This window comes from Epinephelus moara, chromosome 5, assembly GCF_006386435.1.
Source record: "Epinephelus moara isolate mb chromosome 5, YSFRI_EMoa_1.0, whole genome shotgun sequence".
NCBI classification, from domain to species: domain Eukaryota; kingdom Metazoa; phylum Chordata; class Actinopteri; order Perciformes; family Serranidae; genus Epinephelus; species Epinephelus moara.
The window spans coordinates 9,183,034-9,201,866 of NC_065510.1; the positions used below are offsets into that span (position 1 = coordinate 9,183,034).

Below are 18,833 nucleotides of genomic sequence, written 5' to 3' on the forward strand. Positions count from 1 at the left end.
CAGCATTTTTATTATGAGCATGCTGGTATGCTGATGTTAGCATTTGGCTCAAAGCTGCTAGCATGGCGTTGACACTTTATGGTGCATGGTCTAAAGTGCATGGTGGAAGTGCTTTTAGGGCATGTCTAGCTCAACTTTTGCTAGTTAAATGGTGTGTAATCTGTGTGCAAAGTAATATGCAAGAGGCAAACAGATGGTATATCATCTCCTAATTGATCATAGGTGTGTAACTGTAACATGAATAAAACTAATCACAGTGTCATCTCCCATTCCCATTGAAAGCCAGATGTGCCCGCACGTGAAACCTGCAGCTTGGAGAAGCTAGCGTTTTTCTCCTGAGAGTAAAGCCTCTTTCACACAGAGCGCGATTTTCGCGGCGCTCACCGCAGGGTAGGGCGCAGAGCAAGCGGAGAGCAAGGCGCGCAAGACAGGATTTGGGGGAGTACAGGCTCGTTCAGGAGCTACAGCTCCATGGTGACCGCTTCCGGGTCTACTTCAGGCTCTTCTCTGCTATTGGACGTGCTGAGGTGTCGTCACAGCGCGTTGCAGTGAAATTAAAAAATGTTCAATTCAAGCGCAGGCTGGCGGCGCGCAGACACCACGGCATGCGCTCTTGCGCCGCGGTAGCACATACACAATGAATGGGTTCGTCGGCGGAGGTCTGCGCTTTGCGCGCTCTGTGTGAAAAGGGCTTAATGCAGCAAGAGCAGTGATGTCACTGCAATAAATATTGTGGGACATTTAAGCGGCAAAACAAAAAAGCTGTAGTTATAAACTTGACAGAGGAAACTGAACTAAACTTTTAGCTTCTGAAATAATGAAGTTACGCTGCTCTTCGTACGTAAATGTGCACGGTGTCTGTCTTAATGGGGAGTTGGACAGCAGCTCTTCTCTGCTCTCTGCTAAGTTCACATTGTAAAGAATGTAATTCATATTTTCCTCATTACTTATAAATTATTTCACCCAAATGCAACCCATCTGCGCATTCCTGTGTGTAACAAGAGTGTACGCGTGCTGTAAACACACATACTGTATGTAGGTCCATCTTACTATCTGAATAATGTGCCATTGACTTCAGATCAGGTTTTTGTAAGAATGGCACAATTGCTTTCCACTGCCTCAAAATAGCAACAATGCCTCCGACCACACCTCATTTTAAGACCTACACGTCCATTTGCACAATGATTAGGGCAAGTACTTTTGCTGCTTATACGAAGTGGGCACTGGCCGTGAAAATGGCAGCTGCACTGGTCTGACACTAGAAATGACATTTAAGCTATGCTGTGCGCCACTTTGCGACTGATGTAAGATACAGCCCTAAGACTTGCTCTAGTCTCACTTCATTATATGATTACAGTACTACATTTAACTTCATTACAACAGTATTTTTATTTAACTTCATCACACCATATTATTAATGTTATTTAAGTTAATTATAACACTACTTTAACTTATTTATAACACTACTAATCAAACTTTATTATAACAGTACTTTAACTTTACAATAACACTACATTATCAATGTTATTATAACACTTATTTATTTAACTTTTTGCAACACTATTTCTTTGATAGCAGCCCGAGGCTGGATTACAGGCCCTGGTGCACTACTTCCACTCACATTTTGTATCTCCATGTTCTCTGTTTGTAGTTAAGTATTTCAGTGGTCTACTTTAAAGGAGATTTCAAAATATTGACATACGTATCGTGTGTTGCGATATAGCCTAAAAATATTGCAATATAATTTATAGGCCATATCGCCCAGGCAGAGGCCCTGTTTGCATGTCAGATCCACCCCCTGATTACTATAGCAGCTGATAAAAACATCATATTGATTAAAATCAGTGATGAAATGTCATAATTTGTTAGTTACCAATGCTCAATTAATTATGTAATGTTGTGATGTCCTCCTGAATCTATTAAAAGCAACAGTAGCTGAAGGAAGCATACGCTCATTCACATTTTATTTTGCAGGAATTTTATTGTAATGAAAACATAACTAGTGAAGCTCAACAGGATGCTGTCGTCTGACAGAGCTCGAAAAAGCTTTTCTGTCTCTCCCCCCCAGTTTCCCTTCCTTTTCTCTCAAGCATTTTTTAAAAATCATTTTTCCTCATTTGCGCAACACCTTGCATCTCTTTCTCCCCTGCTGTACGTCTGTGTCTCATTCGTCTCCTTTTCCTCTTTCTGTTTCCCCCTTCTTTCTTTCTGCTTCCACTTACTTTCACACAGTAGCTCTGTCGCCTCAGCATTTCTCCCACTGTGTGTGTCTGCTGCGCCCAGTGTGTGTGTGTGTGTATGTGTATGTGTGTGTGTGTTTCTTTTCCTAGTGACATTTCCGTGCCAGGTGTGACAAATGGCAGGCAGAGAGGAAACATTTATTCCCTGTGGTGAGCTTAATTAGCCTATCAGCTAAGCCTTGGCACCAGCTTGTTTTGAAAAACCCCACACACACACTTGCATGCACACACATTTATCCTCAAGTAAGAATCCACCAACAAGTGCACACTCAGGCAGACACACACACACACACACACACACACACAACAGTAGACAAATCACTTCAGTACATGAACCACATAGATAATTGGACAGTACAATTAAATGATGACTAAATCACAGCTCCAATCCTTATTTTTCTTCTCTGGCCTCACATCCAGAGGGACTCAACTGTAGCCAACCTCATCTTTTCTCTATTAAAAGGTTAAATCATTTACAAATTGCAGCTCTCCTCCAGCAGGGCCAGCAGGCAAGGCTGGAGGAGAGACAGTAAAGAGATTGCATGTGTGTTTCTCTTCTGTGTGTGATTCTGTGAGCAGTGTATCATGTTCAGTGCAGTTACACATCACATATCCATCTGTGTGGATCTGTGTGTGCATGCGTGTGTGTGCGGAAACATCTGTCCACTTCAGTGTCGGCCCATTGTCGTGCCAAATCTAACATCTGCAGCCGAGGGATGGAAGGTGGGGGGCGATGGAGGAGGAGGAGGAGTCCAGGTGTCCAATAAAGCGGGGTTTATACCTCTGCACCAAATGGATGTCGTACCAATGGTGTAGGCTCTGTTTACACGTGTACCCTACACCATAGCCTTACGTCACCAGTTCACCAGAAATGTAACTGCACATTATTTTAATAATAAGTAAGCTGGAGACAGTTTTCCCCAGTGGAAACAAAACTTTTATTAATGTTTATTTCACAGATAAGAAACAATAAATTGTGAAGACAATAAAGCCTCCACGAAATAACGTTTTAATTGTTATGTGTGATTTATTCTGACTTTATATGGGTAGGGGAAAGTCCATTAGCAGCTAGGCTAATTTACGCAATGTTAAATGTCACAGGCTTTTGCAGTGTCCAAAATTAACTTTTTGACTGACCGGCCAAGGGGCTGGTGGATGGAATGAAAATTTTTTTTTTTTTACGTGCTAAAATGATAAATTGCCTTTTTGTTAATCACATATACATTTGTTTCATTACTTTAATTGAGACAATAAGGTGTTGTGTTGAATACAAACTTAAAGCAGAGGCCGGAGCAAAATTTGAAGCAAAGTTATTTTACCATATAAAACAACTCATCCCCACAACTTCAGCATATGAATGAGTTCCCTCTAATAATCAGTGATGTAAGCCGAGGGCTTTTATTGTGAAAGGTAAGAACAGAAAGAGTGGAGTATTGTGCTGCGACATTGGGAGTCAATAAAAAGTCTGCTGTCTTGGTTCTGACTACGGAGCCTCCATGTTATTGTTTTATTACCTTCCTAACTATGGGTGCAACTCATAACCCTCAGCTATACATTAGCATAACAGTAGGTAGCTTCAAAATGGCGGTATATGATGGTTTAGTGGATCAGTTGATGTGACGTTTGGTAAACAGTGCCGCAAAACTATGAGAAAGCATGAGATAGTTGGTTTTGCGTCACAGTTTAGATGCGCATAAAAACAAATCTGTAATGTGTTTGTGTGTTTTTGTATGTCAAACTCATGACTCAGCACAACAATCAGTTAACTTACATGACTATTTTCGTACAAACATTTACCCACCAGTGTGGCGGATAGCGGATAGCGAAACGAAAACTCTACCGGCATTTGGTGCTTGGCGGGTGTTCATTTTAGACCTTGGGCTAATAGCATTAGCATGTTGTATATGTTGGAAAAACGTGTATAGTAAAAGACAGTTGTTTTGTCTGTGAACCTTTGTAACGTTACCTGTTGCTGTTGAAACTGGCTTCACATAAGTAGGGGAAAACTCAAGCTGCAAGCCACTATGCAAATTTATGCAAATGTCATAGGCTTATGCTAATAATGTTAGCATGCTATATATGTAAGGAAAGTACGTCAAGTGTTTTGTTTGTCAGTGAGCCTTGTGAGTTATAATCGAGCCAAATTTTGTAACGTTACCTGTGTTAAACATTGCTGTTGAACCTGGCTTCGTGTAAGTCGTGGAAAACTCTGCAAGCCAATAGGCTAATTTATGTCAGGTAAAATGTTATAGGCTTATGCTAATAATGTTAGCATGCTAAATATGTAAGGAAAGCACACCAAGCGTTTTGTTGGTGAGCCTTGCTATTAGTCGTGTTTAATGTGGGTTTGAATCAACCAAACCTTACAGGCCTTCACAGAAACTAAACACATCTGTAGAGAAACCCCTCCATCAATTAGCATTGTGGAGGTATAACTGCAGAGTGGCACAGACACACCATTACAAAAGTACAAACATCACTACGGCGTAGGTACAGTGTAGAGCTTATGAACAACTTCAATCAGCGTCAACCCTGCAGCCAAGGAAGGGAGCCGTAATGCAGCGCTGCTAATTACACACACACATGAATACAAACACACACACGCAAGTGCTAAATGTGCTGAATGAGTGGTGTCTGCGGGCCTTTCTTTGTCTCCTCTCTCCTCAATCTGTGGACAAATTACAGACATTATTGGCTGCAAAAGAGACTCCCTGTCTACCTCCGTCTCTCTCTCTCACTCTGAGCCGGGGCCCTGGCATGTCCCTGTGCACCCCCGCTGCGGAGAAGGAAATGAAAGCCAAAAATGTTGCTGATGTGTCTCCCTGCTCAGCACTGGGTTTCTGGGCTTTGATGCCAGCCAGGTGGTGGAAGGGGGAGATATTAAAGGTGCCCTTTAAGAGTAGAAATGGGGGAGGTGAACATTGTAATTTGACCAGATTGTGTTGCGACTTGTTTTGGGCGTGGCCTGGTCCGGCAGCCCTGCTGGCAACAAATGGCTTTTGATGTCGGGGTTAAAAGGTTTGGTGGGATTTTAGAGAGACTTCATGCTGTTCTGAGGTGGGATTAGTGTTGGAAAGTCAACAGTGAGAAGAAAACGCGTGTTGTTCTGCAGTGCCTCAACAGTTCAGCTGATTAGCTGTAATTGCCAGAGAATTGGATGGTGTGTTTGCTCGTGAATGACTGTATGAAGGCATATTAATGTGTTATATTCACCAAGTTAGGCTGAATTAGGTCTTTGGTGATGAAAATCAAGACCACATGCGACAGTGAAAAGGTGGCGTGCCTACATTTTATAAGTCTTTCCTGTCCTGTCCTTCTTTATCTCAACAGCAGCACATGTTCCATGCTTTATCCTCATCTTTCATGATCTCTACCCATAGACTGTATAAAAATAATAGACATAGCAATCAGGACATCATCCACTGGTTTGTGAACGCCCGTTTTAAAACCTCAAGTTTGGCATTTTGGCCGTCGCCATCTTGTTTTTATTTTTTTCAGAGCCAGCACAACTATGCAGTTGTCATGAAGAAGGAAAATAGCCATGGAGATCAAAACAGTTTTTTGAACCAGGCTATAAACATGTTTATTTCTGCTTTAAAGTTGAGCATTTTAACATGGCGGTCAATGGGGAATGGCTTCATCACTGGCTTCATCTTTTTCAGCCCTGGGGGTCGCCGCTTGTCTCTACCTCTGTGAATTCTCCCCCAAGCTGGTATTGTAGATTTAACACGACTGGGCTCGTAGTCGTGGTTAAGAAGGAGTTAATGACATGTTGACCCACTGGTTAATGAAGACAATCCACTTTGTCCAGTCAGGGTTTGGCATTTGTAAGAAGCCTCTTGTTGGCTGCCAGGAGATTAAGAGTCATGATAGAGTGAGAGAGGAGAAGGGAGAAGCAGCTCTGATCAGGGCAGAATGATATAGGAAAGTAATCTGATAGTGTTTGTTTTAGACCCATATGATTTTACGATTGCATAGTTTAATTTTTATTACACACACAAAATCTGCAGTCAAGTGCACTGAGCAGTTAGGAGTGCAGAGCATTGCTTGAGGGTGCCGCTGGTGCAGTGACACTACTGCAGTTTATACTCTGGACCAACCTTGTGGTGTCCAAGTGTAGTCTCCCCAATTGAGCACCCTGGAAAAGCACCCACAGTTGCTGCCGAAACCCGGGATTGAACCAGGGACCTTTAGATCTTCAGTCTAACGCTCTCCCAACTGAGCTATTTCGGCATGTGTACTGCACATACATACAATTTCTCACAGCCAAATTGCCCGTCAACTAATTGTTTTAATATTGTATTGTACTGCAAGTGGAATATTGTAGCATTTTTTATTTTATTTTTTAGAAATGGATACCTCTGGTCTGATGTAGTGTTGTGGCTTATCCAGTTAGCGACTGCCACCTGCTACAGTGTGAAATGTCCCAACAGCTATTGGATGGAATGACATGAAATTTGCTTTGATGAACTTCAGGAATCTCCCGTCTTTTCATTCAGCACCATCATCAGGTCAAACTAATGATTAAATACCTGCATGCTTAACTAAGCTGCTGGGCGTGGCACAGCAAGAAACTGTTTCAGAAAGAGATCTGTGTTTGAATAAGAGCTTTCCACCTCTCTATCCTTTTCTCTTTCTGTCACTGGATGGTTTAAGCTTTTAAGGTATCACTCACCTGCATTATTTTCATTAAATCTGAAGAAAAGCGTTACATTTAAGAGCCCGTCAAATCAATTAAATCCCTTTCCCCCTGTATTCTCTTTCAGACAAAAGATTAAGTGATGCAGTGGTAGAGAATCTAGCAGTTCAGAGTCCAGATCATCTGCAATTAACCTGATCCCCAGAAGTCCATTGCTTTGATAGGAAAACACTGATCACAGCAGTGTTGTTAAAAAGAAAATAGAAAACTATAGGTAAATGGTGCCAAAATTAATACCGGGGTCAGGCAGGGAAATCTCCGGCAGTGTCGTTCCAAACAGGATTAGAATGAATCAATAGCTCCTTTGATAAACACACTCGCTGTAGTTATTGCAGCAGAGGAACTCATTCTGTCAGACAGAGACTTAAAGGAATACTTTAACTGCAAAATGGCCATTTGTACATCAATTACTCACCTCGTGTTACCTCGGGTTTGTGAAGGAAACTGTTTTTCTCGAATGCCTCTGTAATGATGGAAAAATCCAAGAAAAGGAGAACATTCTTCATGAATTAAAGTAAATGGGTTCAACAGTAAAACTATATCAAAACATCAGTGGACAAACTCCCACACACCTCATGCAGTGTAATGCAGTCGTATGCTCAGTACTTACTTAACACATGCATACTTGCTAAAACCTTCCGATTTAAAACACATCAGTAAACAGTCTCATGCAAGGCCGAGAAACGTTCCTGGGCACACGCGTACGTTTGAACTCAGAGCTCATAAGCATGCTCTGGGCACACAACTCGTAGGCGGTGGAGTTTTATATTGTAAAGCTTCTGCAAAAAGGCGTCTGTTTAAACTGCAGAGTTGTGTGACAGTTTGTAAGTGGATGTACTGATATAGTTTTGCTGTCGTTAAATGGTCCCCGTTTACTCCAATTCATGAATGATGTTCGTCTTTTTTGGATTCTCCGTTCACTGTGGGGGCTTGCGGCAAAAATGTTTACTTCACAAAGTTAAGGTAACATGCCGTGAGTATTAGAGATGCACCGATCCAGCTTTTTCAGTTTCGATCCCGATCCCTATGCTGTGGCTTTGAGTATCAGCCGATACCTGATACCGATCCGATACCATGGTCGACCTAAAAAGCTATATATCTTTACATGTAGAACAGAAAAGACTAGAGGCATCAGGCATTGATGACTACACAGTTCTTTCCCAAGATGAAATGAAACAAGATGAAACAGATTAATGCAATGATGAACTATTTATTTTTAACAACAATAAACAATTGCGCAACAGCAGTTGAAATAGTGTGAACTACCTCCACACAGCAGATTCTCTCCTTCGCTCCATGACGTATGATGTAGCTCGCGTCGCAGTAGATTTAAAGGGAAAGAATCGCCTCAGGTTTAGGTTGCATTTTCCGATACCCGATCCATCTACTTTGATGATATCGGGGCCGATATTCGATCCAGATCTCGGATCGGTGCATCCCTAGTGAGTATACAAATGGTCATGTTACAGGTGAAGCATTTCTTTAAGACTTGTTTTGTTGTAAAATGACCATAAAATATTTTCAGCCTATTATAATGAGACTGTTGATTCTTCTTTTGGATCCATTTGTCCTTAAAACCATGTAAACAAGCCTTGAGTCTTCTGTCTGCCTCAGGATGTGCTGTGCTGGACAGGAAAGTCGGGTCTTCAATCATTTAGATGTTTTAATGATGTGGTGTCAGTCCAAAAGATCATATCAGCCGTCTCTCCACTCGTTATTGCTAGCTTAGGTGCTAAACTCCTCACCTTCACTTTCTCCTCCTCCCCTCGCTCACCCCTGTTTTCCTCTGATCTTTATCTCCCTGTCATTCCATCACACTGATGCGCTCTGCAGATTTTTGTGACTTTAGAAAGTTGTCAGCTACATTCCTCTGAAAACATTGCTTGTTATAGGAGTTTGCCTTTTTTTTCTCATTTTGGGGTAGCCAAGCATGACTGGCAGTGTGTCGCGCGGTATAACCTCACTGGAGTATCACAGCTGTTTGGAGAAAAGCCATTAGTTGCTTGCATTTGTTGTTTAAATGCAAATCTGACCACATGATGTGACTTTCAAATGAAGTGATTATAATCATTTGGAAAATTATATTCAAGACAAATGTTTAACTGCTCGGCATGCGAAATGCATTAAGCAAATGTAAATGCAACAACTGGACCATTCACACTTTACAAAAAGTAATTTTTAGTGTATTTCTGCTCCAGTAAACATTTGTGCTGCACCCTGACAGATTTTCGCCCCCAGTTCTCTCAGCGGATACCCCAGCAACAACTGTCTCCATGGGCTACTTCTGATTCCTGCAACACAGCCTCAATAGTTTTTGTCTGACAGACTCTATGTGATCATGAGACTGTGACCAAATTCAAAATGTTCCCTCTGGAAGTAATTGGATCCCTATGGGGTCCTCACTTACACTGTAATGCATCATGCATTATGCATACATGACACCTCTGTATATGCCTGTACGTCAGCCTAAGAACCGTAGTTTCACCCTTATTGAAATGATGGCTGTGCACGATACAGTTCTATTTAGCTGAATGCCATGTTTCCTTGATAATAGTAGTAATAATAATAATAAGAATAATATTTATAAAGCGCTTTTTAAAACAGAGTCACAAGGTGCTTTACATGTCAATAATTAAAACAGACAAGTCATGAAAACAACCTTTGAAAGATCTGATAAAAAAACTTAAGTATATGTAAACTGAGGAAATAAAGACAGTCTAAATGAACTTAAAGCTCAAGTAAAATCAGCAAAGGCTCTCCGATAAAAGTATGTTTTAAGAAGCTACTTAAAAAGAGATCACTGACTCGGCAGACCCGATTTCCTCAGGCAGACTGTTGCAGAGCCTCGGGGCCCTGACAGCAAACGCTCTGTCCCCTTTAGTATTCAGGGGTCCCGGAGGAGCTGCAAAGTGTGACTGGGGAGAGGGACGTCTGGGGTGCTTTGCTTGTACAATTTTCAAATAACTTGTCCAACACTGTTGATGAGATATGTGGCACACTGCATAGACCTCTGATTCACTGGTTAATATACTGAGTAGGATATACCTTCTTATCTCATGTCCCCAAAGTGCTTTCAAGTACATAAGGACCAGCATCCTCCACCTGGCCCCTCCTCCCCACATCCATGACTGACTCACGGAAAACGTCAGTATGCTTCAGTCTAAGCGCTCAAATTCAGGTGGCTGCGGTCGCCAATTTTTGTTGCTTTTCCAAAACCAACAATCCGACAAGCACGACCACTTTGGTTTTGCAATTGGGCAATCAGCCAGGTGTGCACAGGATAGAAAGTATGCATGGTTTGAACTTCTCTCTAAAGCTCTTTTTATATTCTTACATAACTACTTCCGTCACCTTTTGTGTGTACAACTGCCTGCAACACCATGAAAGCCTTCAAGGCGAGACTGTCTGAAATTGTGCGCCGTTATCCCCGTTTGTATGATTATCACCTCTCTTTCTGATGACAGGCTTATCGCCTTGCATTTGAGTGGCACCATTTGGGCCAGCTATAAACACTTAACGTTGACGGGTGACTTTTCATATGAGCTGGTTCTTTACAAGCGTACCTCTGCTTTAAGGCCTGACTTAAGCCTTGTGCTTGGCTCACATAGAAATCCAGAATTGTAGGTACTTTTAATTAATTTGTGTCCTTTGTGATTTTTTTTTAGAAACTGGAGCCAGAATGTCTGTGACTGACATCTGAAGCAAGCCAAATAAATCCCTTAGCTTCCTCAGCATTAAGACTAAGGCCTGTATGTACAGTGAAATCAGCTGTCTCGATGATTCAGTCATCCATCCTGAGCTCTCCGCAGACGTCTTTTCCTCCTGTTTTGCCCAGGCGATCAGTATTTCATCTAATCTTAGCTCAATGTTTCTGTGTACCCGAACTGTAATTAGGGTAAATCTTACTCTTTCTAGTCTGTAGCTCTCTAAGTAACCTGCAGCTGTCCGTGCAGTTGGGCACATAGGAGAAGCTCACACATAAAGCCTCAGGTAATGAACATTGTGCATCTTCCCCATCTTTTTCATCTTGTTTTTCGCCCCACCATCAGTCTATCAGTGCACAGAAATTAATTTCCTCTGCAGTGTAAACAGAGCAGATAGGGTCCTAACCTCAGCGCACAGTACGTGTGCTCTTTGTATTGTAGCGACACAGGTCACTGACAATTTATGTCATTTGCAAAACTGTGAGCCCAGAAAAATGCCTCTTGTTATTGCCTGGGCCTGATGCATTCAGGTGTTCTTTTCCAGAGCTGAATTCTTCTTGACTCTGCATACAGATGAGAGAGAGACGGAGCTGATGTGTGGCAAGGCATATGCCTCATTGAAACCCCTGCTGAGGTGCATGTTGTGCCTCTGAGTCACCAGACCAACCAGGAAACCAAAACGTAATTAATAAATATAATTAACAGGTGCCTTACATTCCCATGACATCGGAGACGTGAAATTTTTTTTATCAAAACAAATTACAGCAATCCCCTGGACTGTTTGTATCTCACAAAAGGAGGTAGTGTTTCTCTCCTGTTTGTCAATAAGCAGAGGATCTCAGAAAGATTCGCATTTCATTTCGGACCTTACAGACGTTTGGCCACATTTCACACTCCTCATCAGCAGATTGAATTTGCTCAGTTGTAGAAGAGTGTAGATGTTCAAACCTTCCATGATTCTAAGCACTTTTAGGACTTCTCGTCCATGTTGGCAGTCTGTATCAGCAGAATGGAAGCACAGTTGAAAGCTCTGGAACAAGACAGTAAGTGGACATTGAGTTGGGATTGTTTGGTCAAGTCAGAAACCTGTGAACAGATTTTAGTGACATTTGGTGAAAGTTGATCTATGGTGTAAAGTTTTGGTGCACATTTGCGTTGTTAGGTGCTGATCCAGAAATTGTGTAAATGATTATCATTGGAATAGAGCATTTGGATGGATGGACTGCACTTGAATAGCGCCTTTCTAGTCATCACAAAACTCAAAGCACTTTTTAGACAACGAGTCACATTCACCCATTTACACACGCATTCATACACTGGTGGCCGAGGCTACTGTGCATGGTGCCACAAGTTTTTAACACACGCACACACCGATGGAACAGCCATTTGGAGCAATTTGGGGTTCAGTATCTTGCTCAAGGATACTTCGACATGCAGACTGCAGGAGCCGGGGATAAGTGGACGATCCGCTCTACTTCCTGAGCCACAGCCGTTTAAAAGGTATTCACAATTGCTGCCGAAACCCGGGATCAAACCAGGGACCTTTAGATCTTCAGTCTAACGCTCTCCCAACTGAGCTATTTCGGCTTGTAGTCACTGCATGTATGTGAATACAAAATCTTGCATCTATATCCCTAGTGTTATTATCATTATTATATATATTAAGATTCAGATGCAGCTCTCAATGCATATTAAAGGCCCTGACCCACCAAGCTGTCAGTGAGCACCTATTGCCCTAGTACTGGCAGGGTGTCCCACACTGTCGGCCCTTGTTGGCTTATTTTCAGCAGATTCAGCATGTTGGACTAGATCTCTGTTAAGCAGTTTAGCTCAGCGCACGAGAAGATAAACGATAGTGAGGAAAGTAAACAAACGGCTGAAGTCAAGAGGGCGTGAAGTTGAAGCAAACGTGTTGTATTAGGTAAGATTATGTTTTTAGCCATTGAGCTCTTTAGCAGAAACAGTTCCTAATTGTTTGTGTTACTGTTCGTGTGTGCAGGGTAAATATTCTTTGTACTATAAACATCAGGTTGGACTTTGTCTCCACTGGTTCCTTGATGTCAATTTGGTGAGTCTAGGTCTTTAATATGACTAAGCACCCACAGCCATGCTAGCAGCTCTGTGAGGCTGTAGGTTTCTATTATACTGCAAATTTTCGCAATGAAAAGAACTGTAAAACATAACGCACTCAGTGTGCAAGGTTTCTGTGCATAAGGTTTTTTTGGATGACCAACAAACAAAAAAAACTTTGGCTGAGGCTGATGAGAATGTCATGAGTTTCATGATGATGGCGCTGGATGAAAAGTTTAAAAGGGTTGTTATTACAATTCATCCTGAGGAGAGCATCAACGACATCATGTGTACACCAAATTTTACTGCAATCCAGCCAACAGTTGTCAAGACATTTTAGTAAAAAGGCAAAATATCACACTTTTAGTGGGGCTAAAGATGAAGTCAGGGCATCTCGAAAGTTAGCAGGGTTCATCCTCTGGGTACCATGAATATCTGCACAAAATTACATGGCAATCCATCAAATGTTTGTCGAGACATTTCAGTCTGGACATAAGTGACATTGCCATCCATGAAGCCACACCACCACCTTTTAACATGTTATGTTAGAAATGTATTTTCTACGATTGAAATAAACATCAAATCTAGAGCTCTGTGATTCTCTCTGGGTCTAGTCCTAATTCATTTTGTCATTTATTACCTTAATAACTGAGATGAAACTACTCAGACATCAGGGAGAATGATTATGTCAGATTGTTTTGTTTTCGGTAGAACTGGTCATCAGGGAATCATCCTTCACTTCTCCATATTATTTGCGTTGCACAATAACGTGTTTCTGGGGGCTTGTCCTGTCGGCAGAATTAGCGTCTGCATTGTGGAAGTGAAACCAAAGCTCTCGCCGCTGTGATATATTTGCACATCATTAGCATGCTGCACTCAAACACACGCACACGAGAGAAACACACACTTCCACCTCATCCCATAAAAGAATGACACAGCGAATGAATGGATCCTGCATAAATCCAGGGCTCGTCATTGTCTGTCTTGCGGTGACATGAAGGAGCTGACTCACTCTGACCTCTGCCATCAGGGTCACGCCGGGGTCACCGCAATGTCACACGGATGCCTGGAATCTCAGCTATGTTCCCTGACACACTCGCTACAGACCTTACATCACACATTCACATGTCGTTCCCACCAGCCCATTCATGCAGAAGAAAGAGAGGGGCTTGGGGTCTCATACCCCATCTCTCAGTCTCTCCCTTGTTCTCCCCCTCTCCTCCTCTTATCCACTTTTCTACTTTTTCCCTCAGGCTTGATCTCACTCTGTCTCCTCCGCCCTCCTCCACTTGTAATCTCTCTCTCAAACCCTCTTTTTTCTCCTCTTTCTCTGTTATTCTTGACCCCTGGTCTTTTAGGGGCCTATATAAAGTGTTTGTGTGAAGGGCTGTGGCATACACACACACACACACACCTCCTGTGCACCCCTATAGATCAGCTGTAGGATCCCACTATGCTGCCTGACCACGTGGCCTCGATGCACAGAAGGGACCCTCTGTTGCGGTGCCATTGAGCGGGGGCCCATGATGTCACAGGGAAATCACCTTCATCTCTCAAACACACACACTACACAGTGCGCAGGCCCCTCCCCCGCTCCCCTTTCTTCTCATCGCCGTGGTGAATGGAATTGCATGGCTGTGCAGTTCAATCACTGTCAAGTGCAAAGAAAAGGGGTCTCTTGTGCAAAATTTCATGATTCACAATTGATTAAATAGGGGTGTCATTTCATGGCTGAACAGGGAGGTGTGCGGCGAGACGGGGGGTAGGGTGAGGCTTTTTTCCTGCCCTTGTGAGATATGGCTCAGAAATCGCTTGATGGGCCCCATTCAAAGCTGGAGATGTAAAGTTCTGGGGTTTATTCACGGAGGAAAATAAGAGGCCGGTATACGAGAGAGGAGGGGGGTAGAGGGACACAGTAGGAGAATTGCCAGTATCTTCTCATGGCTTGTTAAAGGGCTTTCATGCCCTTGAGAGATATGGACCTAATATACTGTATGTAAGCCATATGATTTAGATTCCTGTTGTCATGTGGAAACTCTCAGGGTTCACCCAGTGGGGAGGCAGAGGAGGGCAGAAAGAAAGAGTTTTTCTTTGAAGGAGTGAGTGGGCACATACCATTCCACTGAACTCCACAAAAGGACACTGACTAGAAGAAGAAGTATTTCAGCACTCTATTGTGGGGAGTGTATTGAGTTGCAAACCTCAGACTATAACCAGTGAGGTTACTGGATTGAAATGCTTTCATTTGGAGCTAGAATTGTGTCTGGTGTGAGGACGCATTCTAATGCCAGGCGTGAACACACGGACTTGGAGCTGTCCAGTTGTGATCCGATCCCCCAAGACACATGTTAATACAAGGTCTGAACAGGCTCTGTGATTTTGAATACTTTAAGGAACAGTGGAGGCTCATTTATGCTCCCTTTACATACGAAAATAAAAACGTCCATTACAAACGTTGTAAACGTCACTGCTGTCATATTTCCATGCATCCTTTATGATGGCATAGATACAGCCAATAAACGGCACCAGAGGGCAGAGTCAACAGTTTCACGCAACAATAAACGAGGCAACAGTGGAGGAGGTCGTAACATTGTACCTTTAATCGGAGGCAGTGTTGTAGAGGGCTTTGGCCTGTGCAGCCATTAAATACATCCCGACATTTGGCTGGAGAATTCATTTGAATATTTTCACAACATATTATTATATACTACTGATTTGTTCCAATGGTTCTGCTTCCTTTCATCCGTATTCGTAAGCTTTCAGAAAACATGCACAAATTTGGAAAAAATGAACGCAAAGTATGGACAGGAGGCTCTGTACGTCTCCATTTCCATATCTGTCTTTAAGCATAAATGAGCCCTGAGGGGGATTTAGTGGCAGCTAGCGGTGAGGATTGCAGATTGCAACCATCTGAAACTTCTCCAGGTTAGAATTCTGTAAGTGTTTATTGTTTAGGAGGGTTTCACCGGGAGCCTAATTTTCCGCAGAGGTCTCCTCTTTTTCAAAACAAATAGACCCGGTGATTTAAACTGGTGAAGACTAAAGCAGTTTCACATTCTAAATCACTGTCTCTCAAGCGCTGCTTGGCACATTGGAGAAAGGCCTTTAGTTAAGATGCTGCTCGTTGCAGAGGGGCTTCTAACTATGGTGGCCGCCCCCTGTGTTATTATAAATGGCTCATTCTCAGGCAATGAAAACACTATTATTTTTAGGTGATTATACACTAAAGAAAACACTTATTATATTACATTCCATTTCTGCCTTCTGGACCTTTAAGATTCATCATCATTTTGCCCCGTCACTGACAGCTGTAGAGTTGCACAACAGTACATTTTGCATCTTTATGTAAAAAGATCGCCCTCCCCTTTGCATCGTTTTTATATGTGTAATATTCCAGGACAAAGCACAACAATGCACACAGTTTTTAAACACAAATTAGACGCATTTGTATGTCACCATTACATGTTGACCATGTCAAACAAACATGTCACAGTGTTATTATAAGTTGTATTGTGTTCCTTCCAAACGTGATGCGAATTTTTGCGTTACGTTACTCGAGTTTGAATGCTAGAATATTTTGTGTTGACTCGCGTCGTAAGCAGGAATAACTCTCTTGGCTATCGCAGAGTGATTTTGTCGCTGAAGTTATGATTTTTCAACTCTTCCAAATAAGCATATGACGCAAAATCACGCTATTTGCCTTATTTCCGCTGCTTAATTCGCATATTTCGCTCCCTTCATTAAGCTGTCTTCGCTTGTATTGCACAGAACCAAACAACACAAGCATCATTGTGCCCCAGTGTGTGATTTAAGATAGCATGCCGGCATCCCAGAAGCAAAAGAGGTGTGATGGGTGTGACATTTGACACAACAGCATTGGCCTCTGGTGTGACATATAATGTTTCATCAGTGCTTTCATAAAAATCACGGCTCAACATGGCAATAACAATCATGTACCGTCCCTGTTACATGGCCGCTGATCTCGCCCTCTGCTCAGAGGGTAAGGAGCTCTCAGGCCTCATTTTTTCCCCAATTTGTGGACATTTTCGGCTGCTGTTTTTCTTTCAGTTAGCTGCTAACTGCTAGCTGCTTTTTAAATCTTCTGGGGGTAGGTAGCACACATACACATCATCAGAACTTCACACCCATCTCATCCATGGTCCCATGCTGCCGGCTGTCCTTTCTACACAGCTGTTGACAACTCTGTCCCCCCCATTCCATGACTGTAGAACAGTGAGGCAGAATAAATGTGAAATTCCCGCCCAGAACAGGAAGTGTAAAAGGGGCCATAGAAATGAAAATTCATTAAAACTAAATCCATGTCGTTCTAAATGTGTTTGTATGTGATGGATTAACAAGTAGCATTAACATACTTGTGAATGCCCTCCTGTTTTTGCATGTCAGGCATGAATATGCAAATTTCACTTTTACAGTTGATCTTTTTTACACCTCAGCACCGTCTCTACTGTACATAAACACTGAGGCACTCAATACCCTCTCTGGGTTCTGGCGTCTGCTGCCTTCACAGCAGAGAAATCGTATATTACTACACACAAACACACTCTCTATCACACAGACACACACACACAGACACACACACGCCTCAGGATAAATGTGACTTGCACTAAACCAGTCTCACAAGGGACTAGTCGGTGTGTGTGTGTGTGTGTGTGTGTGTGGAAAAGTATGCAGACTTTTGTGGGTACAGTATGGTGTGTGTATTTGAGGACAAGTGAGTCTGGAGATGGTGTGTGTGTGTGTGTGTGTGTGTGTGTGTGTGTGTGTGTGTGTGTCTGGTAATCCATCTATGTAAGCTGCTGGGATGCCGAGTAAAGATTTTTTAAAGGGAGAAGGCGAACCAAACCTTGTGAGACTCAGACAGCCCAGCTTCACTTTTGCCACATGCTTTGGGGATTTTAGCTCTAACATTGTTCTCAGTGTGAGTTTCCTTGTTGTTAGTACACACTCAGAATAAATCTCTGAGGTTATTCGAGGTCACCTCTCAACTCCAGTTCTTCTTAATCCAATTTATGGGGAAAGTTCCAGAAGTTATCAACACATTTACGGTATTTTCTTGTTTTCCCATCATAGTGTTCCCTTCAGTTCATTTCCACAACAGCGAGCAGATTCTAGATTAAATTATGGCCCATTAGGTGAGCGGGCATTTATCCGATGCTCTAATGCAGAGGGACTTCTGTAGTAAGTGCAATAAATAAATTAGCTAGAATACCCAGATTTACAATTCTCAAAAGAGTGAGAAATTTAATGGTGAAGAGTGTTAGCGAAGAATACTTCTGTATGCTTGTGAAGAATTGGGGGCTAGGAAGAACAAAAAACTGTTTGCAATGTTACTGAGAACAAAAACTATGGGTCTGGGGAAACGCGGCGGGACAAGAATGAAAGTGAAGGTGGCGAAAGTCCGAGTAGGGCAGTTGTGAAGTGTGGTGGATGGGTCAAACAAACACCGACTTGCACCTGGGGGAGTGGTGTTCGCGTCCTGTAAGATTATAAAGCCACACCCTGTTATTTTTTCCTACACCTAACCACATGTTTTTGTTGCCTAAACCCAACCCCGTGCGTTAATTGTTCAAGGAAAAAAAACAAAACAATTTGCATTGTTGTACTGACATAGTGCGTTTGACTGTATGTAAATGGTAAATGTCCTGTAAAAACAGAAGTGTATTTAAGAAGACAATGCATGTAACAGGCAGAACTTGACACAGCATCCAAGAGCGTCAACAACCAATATACCTAGGGCACCTTCCACGTCGTATCTGGACGAGGAAAGGTCCATGACCAAACGTTGACATGTGACAAGTTATAATGTGTTGCTCCGTTCCTTTAACGTGACCCCGTCAATAAGTAGAGAAGCACTTTTTACAATTTTCTTGGCCGATGCCAATTTCTGTTTTGGCTGACTTTGAGTTTCTTTTTAAGAACTAGGCCTACAGTTGACAGCATACACAAACATACTTTGAACTTTCTTAAAGCCACTGAAAACTTGAAATAGTAAAAATGCATGTATGATATCAAAGAGAAGTGTCTCATTAATCATCCACAAAAATCAGAGTGAAACTAAACATTCATATTTATTGGAAAGCCTAGTTCGAAAACAGCTCA

At 42.3% G+C, this 18,833-nt stretch overlaps 1 protein-coding gene and 2 non-coding genes across 3 annotated transcripts in view; 1 reads left to right on the forward strand and 2 right to left on the reverse strand.

The window, feature by feature from the left end:
• xylt1 (xylosyltransferase I) overlaps positions 1-18,833 on the forward strand; it is a 121,829-nt gene that overhangs the window by 36,781 nt on the left and 66,215 nt on the right. The window lies entirely within an intron of this gene.
• On the reverse strand, positions 6,401-6,473 carry trnaf-gaa (transfer RNA phenylalanine (anticodon GAA)). Its single transcript has one exon. It is a non-coding gene; the product is annotated as a tRNA-Phe (tRNA).
• Positions 12,158-12,230, reverse strand: trnaf-gaa (transfer RNA phenylalanine (anticodon GAA)). The gene has a single exon. It is a non-coding gene; the product is annotated as a tRNA-Phe (tRNA).